This window comes from Stegostoma tigrinum, chromosome 18 (assembly GCF_030684315.1).
Source record: "Stegostoma tigrinum isolate sSteTig4 chromosome 18, sSteTig4.hap1, whole genome shotgun sequence".
NCBI lineage: Eukaryota > Metazoa > Chordata > Chondrichthyes > Orectolobiformes > Stegostomatidae > Stegostoma > Stegostoma tigrinum.
In genome coordinates this window covers 1,109,107-1,123,397 of record NC_081371.1, presented here as the reverse complement: position 1 = coordinate 1,123,397, position 14,291 = coordinate 1,109,107, and positions in this window count along the sequence as shown.

The following is a 14,291-nucleotide window of genomic DNA, read 5'->3' as shown; positions in this document are numbered from 1 at the left end:
TTGCCTTGGTTTCTACCTCTCCCTCAATTTCTGCATCTACTACCCTACTCCTGGGGTTCCAATCTCCTGCCACATTAGTCCAAACCACTCTACCAAGTAAGCTCCCCAAGGACATCAATCCTGATCCTGCCCAGGTGTAACCCGCACCCCTCGCCCAGAACTAATGCCCCACAAATCTGAAACCCACCACCTCACACATCTTTTCAGTCACATGTTCATCCTATATATCCTTTTCCTACTCTAACTAGCTCGCGGCACTGGTAGTAATCCTGAGGTAACTACCTTTAAGGCCGTACATTTCAACTTTCTTCCTAGTTCTCTATATTCTTCTTTTAGAACCTCGTCCCTTGTGATAACTGTGTTGTTAGCATCAACGTTATGACAACCACTGGCAGTTCACCTGCAAAATGTCCTGCAGCTGCTCCGAGATATCCAGGACCCTAGCACCAGAGACGCAGCGCATCATCCTGGATTCTCATTTGCAGCCACAGAAACGCTTGTCTATTCCCTTTACAATTGAATCTCCTACACCTATTGCATTTCTATGCCTGTTTCTCCCACCATCTGCAGCAGAGCCAACCATGGTGCCATGAATTTGGCTGCTGTTCTATCCCTTTAAGGCAATTTCCCTCAACAGTATCCAAAATGGTATATCTGTTCTGCAGAGGAATACCCACAGGAGATTCCTGTACTCCCTGCTTAGCCCTCCTGCTCTGCCTGGTGGTCACCCATTCCCTTTCTGCCTATAGAGTCTTGAGTCTGCAGTGTGAACACCTCTCTATTCTTTGCTAACCTCGTGTCACTGTGGTGTGTACACCCCGCTGTATGTGCTAGCTGTGTGCGATTGCCTTGAAGATATGAAGCAAATACAAGTTGTTGCCTCCATTTATCAAATCTAAAGTGAATCTTACGAAGCATTCTCCTGACCACTTGTGCAGTTGTTTGCAGAGAATAATTCATGATCTGAAATTCCTTAACAGTGAATGATAGTGTTAGCGAAGAGTTGAGGCACCAGAGCTGGCATACTAATCATGACATCCAGCTATCCAGAAAAAGGCACACACATCAGTACTCTGCTTCTTGTTAGCCAGTCAATCTTTTCTGTCCATATCAATATATCATCCTCTACACTTGAGTTTTTATTTTCTCTAGTAACCGTTTGATAAGGCATCTTATCATATGCTTTTTGGAAATCTAAGTGCAATACTTAGATATCTAAATAGTGATTCTTTTCCCCCCTCTCCCCCTTATCCAGAGCACACATTAGATATTCAAAGAAATCCAAGTTAGTTAAACGTAATTTCCTGTGGCCAAAACCATGTTTACTCTGCCTGAGTTTATCCTGGTCCCCTGTTACAATATCCAACATTTCCCCTGTGATAGATGTTAAGCTAACTGCGTTGTAGTTCCCTGGTGTCTAAATGAAGGAATTGCATGAACTATTTTTCAATCTAAAGGAAGCTTCCTCAAATCTAATTGATTTTGGAATATTAAAACCTATGCATTTCATTGGCAACTACCATCAGGACCTAAGTTGAAATCCATCAGGGCCTTTTCAACTTGTGGTTCCGACAATTTACTCAGTGTTACTTCCTTGATGATTATAACTTTCTAGAGTTTCTCCCTCCCTTTCATTTCCTGATTTACAACCATTTCCAGGTTACTTATATCCTCTGTAATTTACAGTTTGCCTGCCATCTGTTTATCCTCCATTACTGTTTTCCAAGAAGGACTAGGAGACTGAAGCATTAAACAGTAGGAGCTTTTATTTTGGAGGTGTTCACTCTACAGGCAGCAAAGTTAAAGGGAACTGTTTGTGTGCCCAAAATAGCTGACTATTACATCATATGATTGGACTTAGTCTACCATACTTGGAGAAATGCACAACATCCAAGGTTCCTGCAGTGAAAACATTCACAGTATCTGCAATCATATGCATAGAACATAGAACATTACAGCACAGTACAGGCCCTTCAGCCCTCGATGTTGTGCCGACCTTTCATACCGATCTCAAGCCCATCTAACCTACACTATTCCATGTACGTCCATATACGTCCATGTACGTCCATATGCTTGTCCAAAACAATCAGTAGGTAAGAAGAACCAGAGGACATCAATTTTGGCAAGCTTCAAGTGTCTGTTTATTTTTCTCATTGGCTTTAACCTCTGTTATTTTAGTTGTACTAGTAACACTGAGATGTTAATGTGATAACATCCCATTGATTTCAATGCTTCTATAAATTAAAGTCTTTTATCTGCATTTGATTCCTATACAGAGACTTTAATTTATAGAAGTAAACTCTTATCTACCTACACATAGGTATGCAGGCTTCCTGCCCAGCTAGGAATTCAGTGTAAAGCTTTTGTAACTCCTTATCTTCCCACACATCGGTATGCAGGCTTCCTGCCCAGCTAGGAATTCAGTGTAAAGCTTTTGTAACTCCTTATCTTCCCACACATCGGTATGCAGACACTGTCTTAAGCTTCCTGACTGAATTAAAATTAGAATCAAACTGTTTCAAATAGGGTTAGATGGGGAAAATTTGTAAAGGTGTGAAACCTCTAAAGCATGTAACTTCTGTCACTGACAAAGGGGCCAGGACTTTGTCCTAGCCAGACTCACTGGCAACTTGAAATCAGAATCTGTCCCGGACAACAACTCGAAATCGCCTCCTGCCATTAGCAGCTAATTCACTAGCAATCGATACTATATCCTGCTCTTTTATGTCCTAGATGCAATACTTGTTTGGTATCCTGTCTTTGTCTGCTGTAGTAATTGTTTCATGAATCATGTCTTTTGTAAATTGTGAAATTGTTTTCTGTATCATGTCTTCTGTAAAGTACAAAAAGCGGGGACTGTCCATTGTTCGGGGAGAATTACTTGCGAGACTTCTGCACTCTGTGCCGGGTTAAGTACAGTGATTCTCCACAGCTTGTACTTGCTTGGTAATAAAAGGATTTGTATTTTTCTAAACAGGTCATTGTCTTGTTATTGAAGCAAGTCCGTGAGGGTCTCCGAAAACAAACCTGACAACACCATCTACTATAGTCTCTTTCTGAGACATCTGAACACTCAGGGGTTCCCACAATGTTATGATATTCTCCACTAAGGTACTGGTCCCGCAGTGCTTCAGTTACTGTTCTGTCCATGTCTTTTGGTACAATTATTTGTGGACCTTAAATTAGTGTTGTTCTTGGTATATTCATTCTTGTTGCTCACAGTTGATCTGCATGTCTTTTCCATACCACATGGTCTTTCACCTGTATGATAGGAGATAGTCGAGTCTCTGCTCTATTGATGGCTGGTACCCACTACGTGCAAGTGACTACTTGAACTTTTTGGAATACTCAGCATTTGGCCTCATTCTCTTGTTGGAAAACCATGATTCTGTTGTTCCCTGTCGATATTATTTTTTGTTATAGGTGGTTTCAGCAAATCACTTGCTGAGCACAACATGCTTTGCCACGAGCAATGCTGGAGATCTTCACCACGGCCTTTCCCAGGGGTGTAATGATGCTACTGGAGCTAGGTTGTGAATTCTCATTCTAGCTTCACATATTTCTGCCTTCTCCACTTCTTCGGAGTTGACCCCTGACCACCAAAAATAGCTTCTGACTATCATCTTCATTCTGACAATGCCATAGCGATATTCATGCAGTTGATGTATCACTAGTTTCCTTAGCTGTGGTGGAACAATGACCATCATTCCCCATAGTAGACGTCCTGCTTGTATGGATAGCTGTAGCTTCTGTGTGACATGTGGCTTCAGTTCTGCAGTTATGCCTGTGATCTTCCCACAATGTACCATGTCCATCACTTTTGATAGTGGTAGATCATTTCCTGTTTCCTTCTTAACTTGAACTGCCATTACTGGAGTGTTTACTTGTTGAAAGTGCAAGATGTCGACATGAGAACTGTTTGGCAAAGTTATGTAGAAAGCTGTCCAAGATGGATTGCTGTTATTAGTTGTGAACTGGTACTGACAACAGCATCTCTGCATATGGTACACTGCCTGAGAAGATATCCCTGCATGAAGCCTTGATATTGTGATCAGTGAATGTTGTGTGGTCTGTCACTAGGGTGACCTATGGTTACTGGTGGAATCATCTGTTGCCAAAAGTGATTCCGAGACCTGCTTTCTCCATCTGCATAGTTCGCTTTTGCTTTCCTTAAAGAACTTAATGTAAAAGCTTTGGTTTCTCTCCACCATGATATATATGAAAAACTACTGCCCTCACTCCATATGGTGAGGCATCATATACCTGTTGCAGTAGTAACTTTGGATCAAAATGGGTTTAGATTTCTGACTTTAATAAAGCCTCTTTGGCTTATATAAAGGCTGTTTCACATTGGTCTTCCAATTCTCAATTCTTGTTTTCACATAATAAATTGCTCAATAGTTCAAGAATGGTTGCAAGATTTGGTATAAATTTGCCAAAGTAATTTAACACTCACAGATATGATTGTAGTTTGTTTACGTTTTTTAAGTGTTGGTGCTGCAGTTATTCCGTTTACATTTGAAGGTGTCTTGTGTCGTCCCTTAGCAACAATGACATGCCCTAAATGTTCAAAGAACATAGCACAACGTAGTAACAGGCTATTTAGTCCACCATGCCTGTGCCAACCATGATGCCATTCTAAATTAATCCCATTTGCCAGCACATGATCTGTATCCCTCTTTTCCCCGACTGTTCATGTGTCTCTCTCGAATGGCGCTATCGTATCTGCTTCTACTACCATTCCAGGCACCTACCATGCTGTGTTAAAAATAAATAACTTGCCTCATACGTCTACTTTTAAATATTTCCCTTCTCATCTTAAACCTGTGTACCCAGACATTTCCACCCTTGCTCCAACTCTCCACCCTTTCCATTCCTCAGATAATTGTATATATTGTACTCTTTCAGGTCACCTCACATACTTTGGCGCTATAGAGAAAACAATCCAAGATTGTCCAACCTCTCCTGATAGCTAATCCAGGCAATATCTCTCCAAAGCTTCCACATTCAACCTATAACATCCCAAGCAGAACTATGCACCGTATTCTAAATGTGGCCTCACTAAAGTTTTATACAGCTGCAACGTGACTTGTCAACTTTTATATTCAACACTGTGAACAATGAACATGAGCCTTCTATATGCCACCTTTGCCACCTTATCCAGCATGCATCTAAGGGCCTGGCCATTTACTGTTTACTTTTCTCTTGCATCACCTCACACTTGACAAGATGAAATTCCATCTGCCTTTTTACTGTCCAATTTTCCAGCTGATCTTTCTCCTGCTTCATCCATTGACAACTATATTTACAAACGAGTAATGGGCACTGATCCTTGTGTAACACCACTGGTCACAGATTTCCAGTCAGAAAAATACCGACCAAGCCAATTTCGTATCCAGCTTAACAAGTCACTGTAGATCCCATGTGACTTAATCTTCTGGACCAACTCACCATGAGGAATCCTGTCAAATGCCTCAGCTTGCAATTCAGTATCAGCAATTCAACTAGCAAGGGATTTAATAGGTTTCCTTCATAGAAGAGTTTTAAAAATCACATTTGTCTTTTCTCACTCTTAGGCAATAATCATCAAATCTCTGTAGAGAAGCATCTAAATTGTTTTTCATTTCTCCCCAGGACTAACCTATAATCTGGGTAACACTGGACTCTATCCAATCCACTTAAAATCTGACCTGTGGCAAGTTGGAATGACACAGGTACAGAATTGATTCCAAATAGAAATCTTTTGTGTTTGACTGGTTCTCTGTCTTACAGTCGTGAAATACTCCTAACTCAGAATCTACATTAATCTGGAGATAAGCTTAACTAAAGTCAGTTTTACTGAAAAACTGACCTCCAGTTCGTCCAGCAAATAGGTAATCAGCTAAAGGAAAGGATGCTGCTCGGCACAGGAACAGAGTAATAGTGACCTTAAAACTACATCAGATGTGTCCCAATCTATTTGTCTTCATTAGTGGTATGATTAGGCTATGTCTATCATCACCTTTACGACTTAAAGGAACAACACCTTGACCAGCTACTCTAATTCTGCCTGAGATAACAAAGTGTGAAGCTGGATGAACACAGCAGGCCAAGCAGCATCTTAGGAGCACAAAAGCTGACGTTTCGGGCCTAGGCCCGCCATCAGAAAAGAGGGTTGGCGAGAGGATTCTGAAATAAATAGGGAGAGAGGGGGAGGTGGACCAAAGATGGATAGAGGAGAAGATAGGTGGAGAGGAGAGTATAGGTGGGGAGGTAGGGAGGGGATAGGTCAGTCCAGGGAGGACGGACAGGTCAAGGGGGCTGGATGAGGTTAGTAGGTAGGAAATGAAAGTGCGGTTTGAGGTGGGAGGAGGGGATAGGTGAGAGGAAGAACAGGTTAGGGAGGCGGGGATGAGCTGGGCTGGTTTTGGGATGCAGTGGGGCAAGGGGAGATTTTGAAGCTTGTGAAATCCACATCGATAACATTGGGCTGCAGGGTTCCCAAGCAGAATATGAGTTGCTGTTCCTGTAACCTTTGGGTGGCATCATTGTGGCACTGCAGGAGGCCCAGGATGGACATGTCATCTGAGGAATGGGAGAGGGAGTTAAAATGGTTTGCAACTGGGAGGTGCAGTTGTTTATTGCAAAATCTCCACTCCCCCCACTGCATCCCAAAACCAGCCAAAGACTATGTGGAGGGTCATTAAGGTAAGGCTTTTTTTATCATTCTTCTGGAAATCAAGAGTAGGGAGAATGGAAGCTGGGGCAGTTGCAGGATGTGGGAGGTAAGGGTCACTGCTGGTGTCCCTTCTGACTTCACCTGCAAGATGTGCACCCACCTCCAGCTCCTCAAAAATCGCGTTGGGGAACTGGAACTGGAGCTAGATGAACTCTGGATCATTCGGGAGGCTGAGGGGATGATAGAGAGGAGTTATAGGGAGGTGGTCACACCCAGGGTACAGGATAAATGTAGCTGGGTGACTGTCAGGAGGGGGAAAGGGAAGATGTAGACAGTACATGGATCCCCTGTGGCTGTTCCCCTCAATAATAAGTATACGGTTTTGGATACTGTTGGTGGGGGGACGGGGGGAATGGGGGTGGGGCGCGGGGAGAACCTACCAGAGGAAGGCTACAGCGGACAGGTCTCTGGCACTGAGCCTGGCCCTGTAGCATGGAAGGGAAGTGGGGGGAGAATAGGAGAGCAATTGTAGTGGAGGATTCAATAATAAGAGGCACGGACAGGCGGTTCTGTGGACGCAAATGGGACGAACAAATGGTATGTTGTCTCCTGGGTGCCAGGGTCTGTGAAGTGTCAGATTATGGCTTCAAGATCCTTAAGGAGGAGGCTGAGCAACCAACAGTCTTGTTACACATCGGTACCAACGACATAGGTAGAAAAAAGACAGTGAATGTGAATAACGGGTACAGGGCATTAGGATGAAAGCTAAAGTCCAGGGCAAACAGGATAATTATTTCTGCATGACTACCAGTGCCACGTGATAATGAGGTAAGAAATAGGGAGAGAGTGCAGCTAAACACGTGGCTACAGGGCTGGTGTAGGAGGGAGGGCTTCCATTATGTGGATAACTGGAGCACATTCTGGGGAAGGTGGAAGCTGTACCCCTAAACCAGAAGGGCACAAATATCCTCAGAGGGAGGTTTGCTCGAGCTATACGGGATGGTTTAAAATAGACTGGCAGGGGGTGGGGAACCGAATTTGTAACTCCGAGTGTGAAATATTCAGCCTTCCAACATATGCATCAGGGAGTGAGATTGTTAATAAAGAAATGCAGTCAGTGGAGCATAATTGTGGACACAGGGATGGTTTGAAGTGTGTATACTTCAATGCTAGAATTAGCAAAAATAAGGCGGAAGAACTTAGAGTATGGGTCAGTACTTGGAACTAGGATGTTGTGGCCATTACAGAAACTTGGGTAACTTAGGGACGGGAATGGTTGTTGGAAGTTCCCGGATTTAGATGCTTTAAAAGAAATAGGGAGGGTGGTAAAAGAGGAGGGAGAGTGGCATTGCTTGTCAGGTCCAGTATAACAGCTACAGAAAGGCAGTTCGAGAATGATATGTCTACAGAGTCATTTTGGGTTGAGGTCAGGAACAAGAAAAGAGCAGTCACTTTGTTGGTTTTTTTTTACAGACCCCCTAATAGTTGCTGAGAAGTAGAGGAACGAATTGGGAGGCAGATACTGGAAAGGTGCAGAAGTCACAGGATTGTAGTCATGGGTGACTTAAACTTTCCAAATATTGATTGGAAACCTTTTTGTTGTAATAGAGAAGATTTTGTCCAGTGCGTTCAGGAAGCATTCCTAACATAGTATGTAAATAGTCCTCTCTGATGAAGGGTCTAGGCCCAAAACGTCAGCTTTTGTGCTCCTGAGATGCTGCTTGGCCTGCTGTGTTCATCCAGCTTCACACTTTGTTATCTTGTAAATAGTGCGACATGGGGAGAGGCCATTTTGGATTTGGTGCTTGGCAATGAACCAGGCCAAGTGTTAGACCTGTTGGTAGGAGAGTGTTTTGGCGGTAGCGATCATAACTCTGTTACTTTAACAGTAGCCACGGAAAAGGATAAGTACATACAGCAGGGTAAAGTTTATAATTGGAGGAAGGGTAATTATAATTCGGTTAGGCAAGAACTGGGTAACATAAAATGGGAACAGATACTGTCAGGGAAGAGCAGTATTGGAATGCATACAGTGTGTGCTCGATATGTTTGTCCCTAGCAGGCAGGAAACATGCAGTTGAGTAAGGGAGCCTTGGTTCTCAAGAGAGGTTGAGCGACTGGTTAAGAGGAAGAAGGATGCTTGTGTAAGATTTAGGAAACAAGGAACGGAAAAGGCTCTAGACGGATGCAAGTTATCCAGAAAGGAACTGAATAAAGGGCTTAGGAAAGCTATAAGGGGGCATAAGAAAACCTTGGCAGATAGGATCAAGGAAGATTCCAAGGCATTTTACACATACATGAGGAATAAGAGAGTGACCAGACAAAGGATAGGGCTGATCAAGGATTGTAAAGGAATTTGTGCACAGAGCCTAAAGAAATAGGAGAAGTCCTTAATGAATACTTTTCTTTGGTATTCACAACTGAGAGGGACCTAGTTGTAGAGGAGGACAGTGTGAAACAAGCTGATAGGCTAGAGGAGGTTGATGTTAGTAAGGAAGATGTACTAGGAATTTTGAGGAACTTGAAGATAGATAAATCCCCTGGTCCTGATGGAATTTATCAATGTATTCTATGGGAAGTGAGGGAAGAGATCGCAGGGCCTTTGGCGATGATCTTTTTGTCCTCACTGTCCATGGGTATAGTGCCAGAAGATTGGAGAGAGACAATTGTCAAACCTTTGTTCAAAAAAGGGAGTAGGGATAATCCCGGAAATTGCAGGCCAGTTAGTCTTATGTCAGTGATGGGAAAATTATTGGAAAGGGGGGCTCTGAGAGATAGGGTTTATGATCACTTGGATAGGTTTAGTTTGATTCATGACAAGCAGCATGGATTTGTGAGGGGTGGATCCTGCCTCACAAACCTAATTGAATTCTTTGAAGAGGTGGCCAAACATGTGGATGAAGGTAGAGCAGTGGATGTGTTATACATAGATTTTAGTAAGGTGTTTGATAATGTTCCCCATGGTAGGCTCATGCAAAAGGTAAGGAGGTAGGGGATAGAGGGAAATGTGGCAAATTGGATTCAGAATCGGCTGACCCTTAGAAGACTGAGGGTGGGATTAGACAGAAAATATTCAATATGGTGCTCAATTACGAGTGGTGTACCATAAAGATCTGTTCTGGGTCCTCTTTTATTTGTGATTTTTGTAAATGATTTAGATGTAGGAGTGGAAGGGTGGATTAATAAGTTCGCGGATGTTACAAGGGTGGGCCGAGTTGTGGACAGTGCGGAGAGCTGTTCTAAGTTACAAAGGAACATTGATAGGATGCAGAACTGGGTTGAGAAGTGGCAGATGGAGTTTAACCCTGAAAAGTGTGAAGTGATTCATTTTGGAGGGGCAAACTTGAAAGCAGAATATAGGGTTTATGGAAAGATTCCTTGCAGTGTGGAGGAGCAGAGGGATCTTGGGGTTCATGTCCACAGTCCCCTGAAAGCTGCCACTCAGGTGGATAGAGTTGTTAAGAAGGTGTATGGTGTGTTAGCTTTCATTAATAGAGGGATTGAGTTCAAGAACCATGAAGTTACACTGCAGTTATACAAAAGCCTGGTTCGGCCACATCTGGAGTATTGTGTAGAGTTCTGGTCGCCTCATTACAGGAATGATGTGAAAGCGTTGGAAAAGGTGCAGAGGAGATTTACAGGATGTTGCCTGGAATGGAGGAAAGGTCTTACGTGAAAAGGTTGAGAGAGCTAGGGCTTTTCTCTTTAGAACGACGAAGAATGAGAGGTGACTTGATAGAGGTGTACAAAATGATCAGAGGTATAAATAGAGTGGACAGCCAAAGATTTTTTCCTTAGGTGCAGGTAGCTATTACGAGGGGGCTTAGTTTTAAAGTGAGTGGAGGTAGATATAGGGGAGACGTCAGAGGTACTTATAGGGAAGATGTCAGAGGTAGATTCTTTACTCAAAGCATTGTAGGGGCACGAAATGCATTGCTGGATAGGGTAGTGGAGTCGGATTCATTAGGGGCATTTAAGCAGCTATTAGACAAGCATATGGATGATAGTATAAGGTAGGGGTGGAGGTTAGATCGACCTTAGGTTTAGGGTAAACGTTTGGCACAGCATCATGGACTGAAGGGCCTGTGCTGTACTGTGCTGTTCTCTGTTCTATTATCTATGTACTGATATTATTTCCCCTGAGACAATTCCCCAGAAAAGATCTACTTGGGTATTCTGTATGCAGGAGACATGACCTGGCTGTCAAAGCTGAATTTTCTGGAGGGTGACCGTCATGATATTGAGCACGATATGATCTCAGATCTTGTCGTCCTGCCATGGAATTCTCATGATGGACCTCCAGTTTCTTCGTTGGAATTGTCCTAGGAATGCACCTATTGCAAATCCAGGATCCTGAGATGCAGGCTAGTAATTAGAGCTTCATTTTATTTTTCAGTTTAATGCAAATGTTTCCTGCAAACACAATCATAGTTGAACTGGAGGCAATATTATAATTCACTTAGAAAGAGTACATCAATCATCATTGCCACTTTTTCCTAAACTGTCTGATATGTGTAACAACTCAGTCTAGCCACCAAGGTAGTCAGTTTTTGTGGCAGTGCGAAGGTGTTTTGCACCTGATTTCTTCATTCGCGGAAAAATCGCTTTATTATTACAAATGGCAAAAACGGGTCACCAGTTTAGTACTATGCATACTAATCTTCACCCCTTTAAAACTCCAAATGCATCCATTCTTTCACAAATACTTCAAACAAAAGCAGTTTGGTACTAATATAATTGAAAAGTATTATTCACTGTCATTGTCAACCTCCCGACTCTTACTACCTGAATAACTTGGTCCCTATTATCTTCCTCTCTGCAATATCAGTTTAATACGTTGTGTGTCATCTATCCTTCCTGTCATCTGGAGTCTCTACCAGATATCATAGAATCCCTGCAGCGTGGGAACAGACCCTTCGGCCCAACCATTCCACACCAACTCTTAGAACATCCCACCCAAACCCATCCCCCTACCCTTAACATCCCTGAGCACTATGGGTAATTTAGCATGGCCAATCCACTTAACCTGCACATCTTTGGGCTGTGGGAGGATACTGGAGTACCTGGAGGAAATCCGCACAGACACTGGGAGAATGTGCAAACTCCACACAGGCAGTCGCCCAAGGGTGGAATCGAATCTGGGCCCCTGGTGCTGTGAGGTGGCAGTGCTAACTGCTGAGCCACTGTGCTGCCCAAAATGTCACTTTGGTTTATAAAATCCAGAATGCTGACATCACAAATTAAAAATTTTACTGTTTTTATGTTGTAAAACTATTCAGGTACATAGTTTTTTTAAAAAATTTGCATTACAGGTCAACAGGATGGTTAATATGGCATTTGGTGCATTTTCCTTCATTGCTCAGACCTTTGAATATAGGAATTGGGGTGTCATGTTGAGGATGTTGGTGAGACCTATTCTGGAGCACTATGTCCAGTTCTGGTTGCTGTATTATAGGAAAGATATTATTAAATGGAGAGGGTTCAGAAAAGATTTACCAGAATGTTGCTGGGAATAGAGGGTTTAAGTTAACAAGTTAGACTGGAAAGGCTGGGACTTCTTTTGCTGGAGCATAGAAGATTGAGGACTGACCTTACTGAGGCTTGAAAAAAATCATGCACGTAGATAAAATGAATGACAATGGTCTTTCCTTAGTGTGGGGGAAATTCAAAACTAGAGGGCGTATTTTTAAAGTGAAAGGAGAAAAATGTTAAAAGGACATAAGGGACAACTTATTTATATAAGAGAGTCCTCCTTTACAGTGTTCTAATTTGCTTCCAATTCTCAAGACCTAATAGGCATTCTTGTCAGGCCACTTTGATTGACCTATTGCAATCTTTGACATTTTCTTTAGCCATAAATGATTGGTTCTTCCCTTTTGATATTTGTGTCTCAAAAGAATTTCTACCTCTGTAGACCTTATGCTGTTTCTTTAAACGTCAGCCATTGTCTATCTACCATCAAAGCTTTTTCTAGTCGACCATAGACAAACTGCTACTCCAAACTTCATAGATTTCTTCGTTCAATTTAAGATCCAAGTTTTAGAATGAACTGTATCGCTTTCAAGGTTATCATGAAACTCTATAATATTATGGTCCCTATTTTCTAAAGGCGACTTTACAATAATGTAATAATTTCTCATTACATTACAAAACAGTCCAATCTCCATTTGATTATTCTATGTATTGATCCAGAAGCTAATCTCGTACACACTTCAGAAATTTATCCTCCACAACATTAGTGATAATTAGGTTCACCCAATCTATAGAAGTTTAAAGTCCAGATGGTGACTCTGTTTCCCAAGTAACATGCATCTTTAATTTCCTGAATAACACTGTGCCCAATTCCAAAACTACAGTTTAGTCACTAGAGTGATGTTAAGGCAAGTATGTCTAATAAGAAAAACAGGCAGGTCTAGGTTAATGAACACAGCAGATCTAGTAGTGTGAAGTATGTTTATTCTAACACAAGGAATATGACACACAAGGCAGATGAGGTTAGAACCTGGACTATTACATGGGATTATAATGTTATGTCATTACAGCTCAAAATTCCATGGTTTAGATTTTTCAGACATGAATGCAGAGTGATATCAAAAGGGTGGTGGAATTTCATTACTGATTAAGGAGAATGCCACAGTTGTGACAAAGAGAGGACATGTTGGAGGACTCATCCAACGAGACAAAATGGATAGAACCCAGGAATAAGTATGTTTGGGATTACACCATGCACTTACCAATCCCAGTGGGAGATAGACGAACAGATATGTAAGCCAATCATTTAAAAGCAGGAAAATTGTTATGTTGGTAATTTTAACTTTCCCAGGATTGACTAGGCCTTCCTTAGTGCCAGGAGCTTGTTTGGGGCAGAATTTATTCAGTGCATCCAGAATGGTTTCTTGAAGCAATACGGCAACATACTCCAACTAAGGAAGTGTCCATATTTGACCTTTTATTATGTGACCAAGTGGTCAAAGTTTGTAGGGGAGCATTTTGGAAACAGTGATCATAATTCCATAAGTTTTAACATTGTTAGCCAGTTGATTAGCCAGTTTTCCATTCATGTTAATATGCCAGAATCTAAAATCTCTATCACCACCTCCCTCTCTCTCTATTTATTTCAGAGCCCCCTTCCCCTCCCTCATTTGTGAAGAAGGATCCAGACCTGAAACGTCAGCTTCCCTGCTCCTCTGTTACTGCTTGGCCTGCTGTGTACATCCAACTCTACACCCTGTTATCTCAGATTGTCCAGCATTGGCAGTTCTTATTATCTCAGGAATTTTATTTGCAGTTTTTAAGTTTTCAGTAGTTGTAGCTAGAGACTCAGCAGAGTTGGAAGCTGCAGTATGTATCTTCTGGTTGCTACTCTGTTTTCTCAAAACATTTTTTGCACCTGGCATGCCAGAGTCACATGTGAAACAATCTGTTTTCTGAATTTGCCTTTTGCCAAGAGCTTATTTATGGGTTGCTACTATAATGGAAAAGTTACCATTTAGTAGTAAAATAATCTATTATTCTGTTAGGGGCTTTCCAATGAAGTTAGACCAATTACTTCTTTCTTTTGTATTTTAACTATAGTGTTTGAATAAATTGTTTTATTTGATGTAGTTTAGTTTGGCCAATTGAATTGCATCTG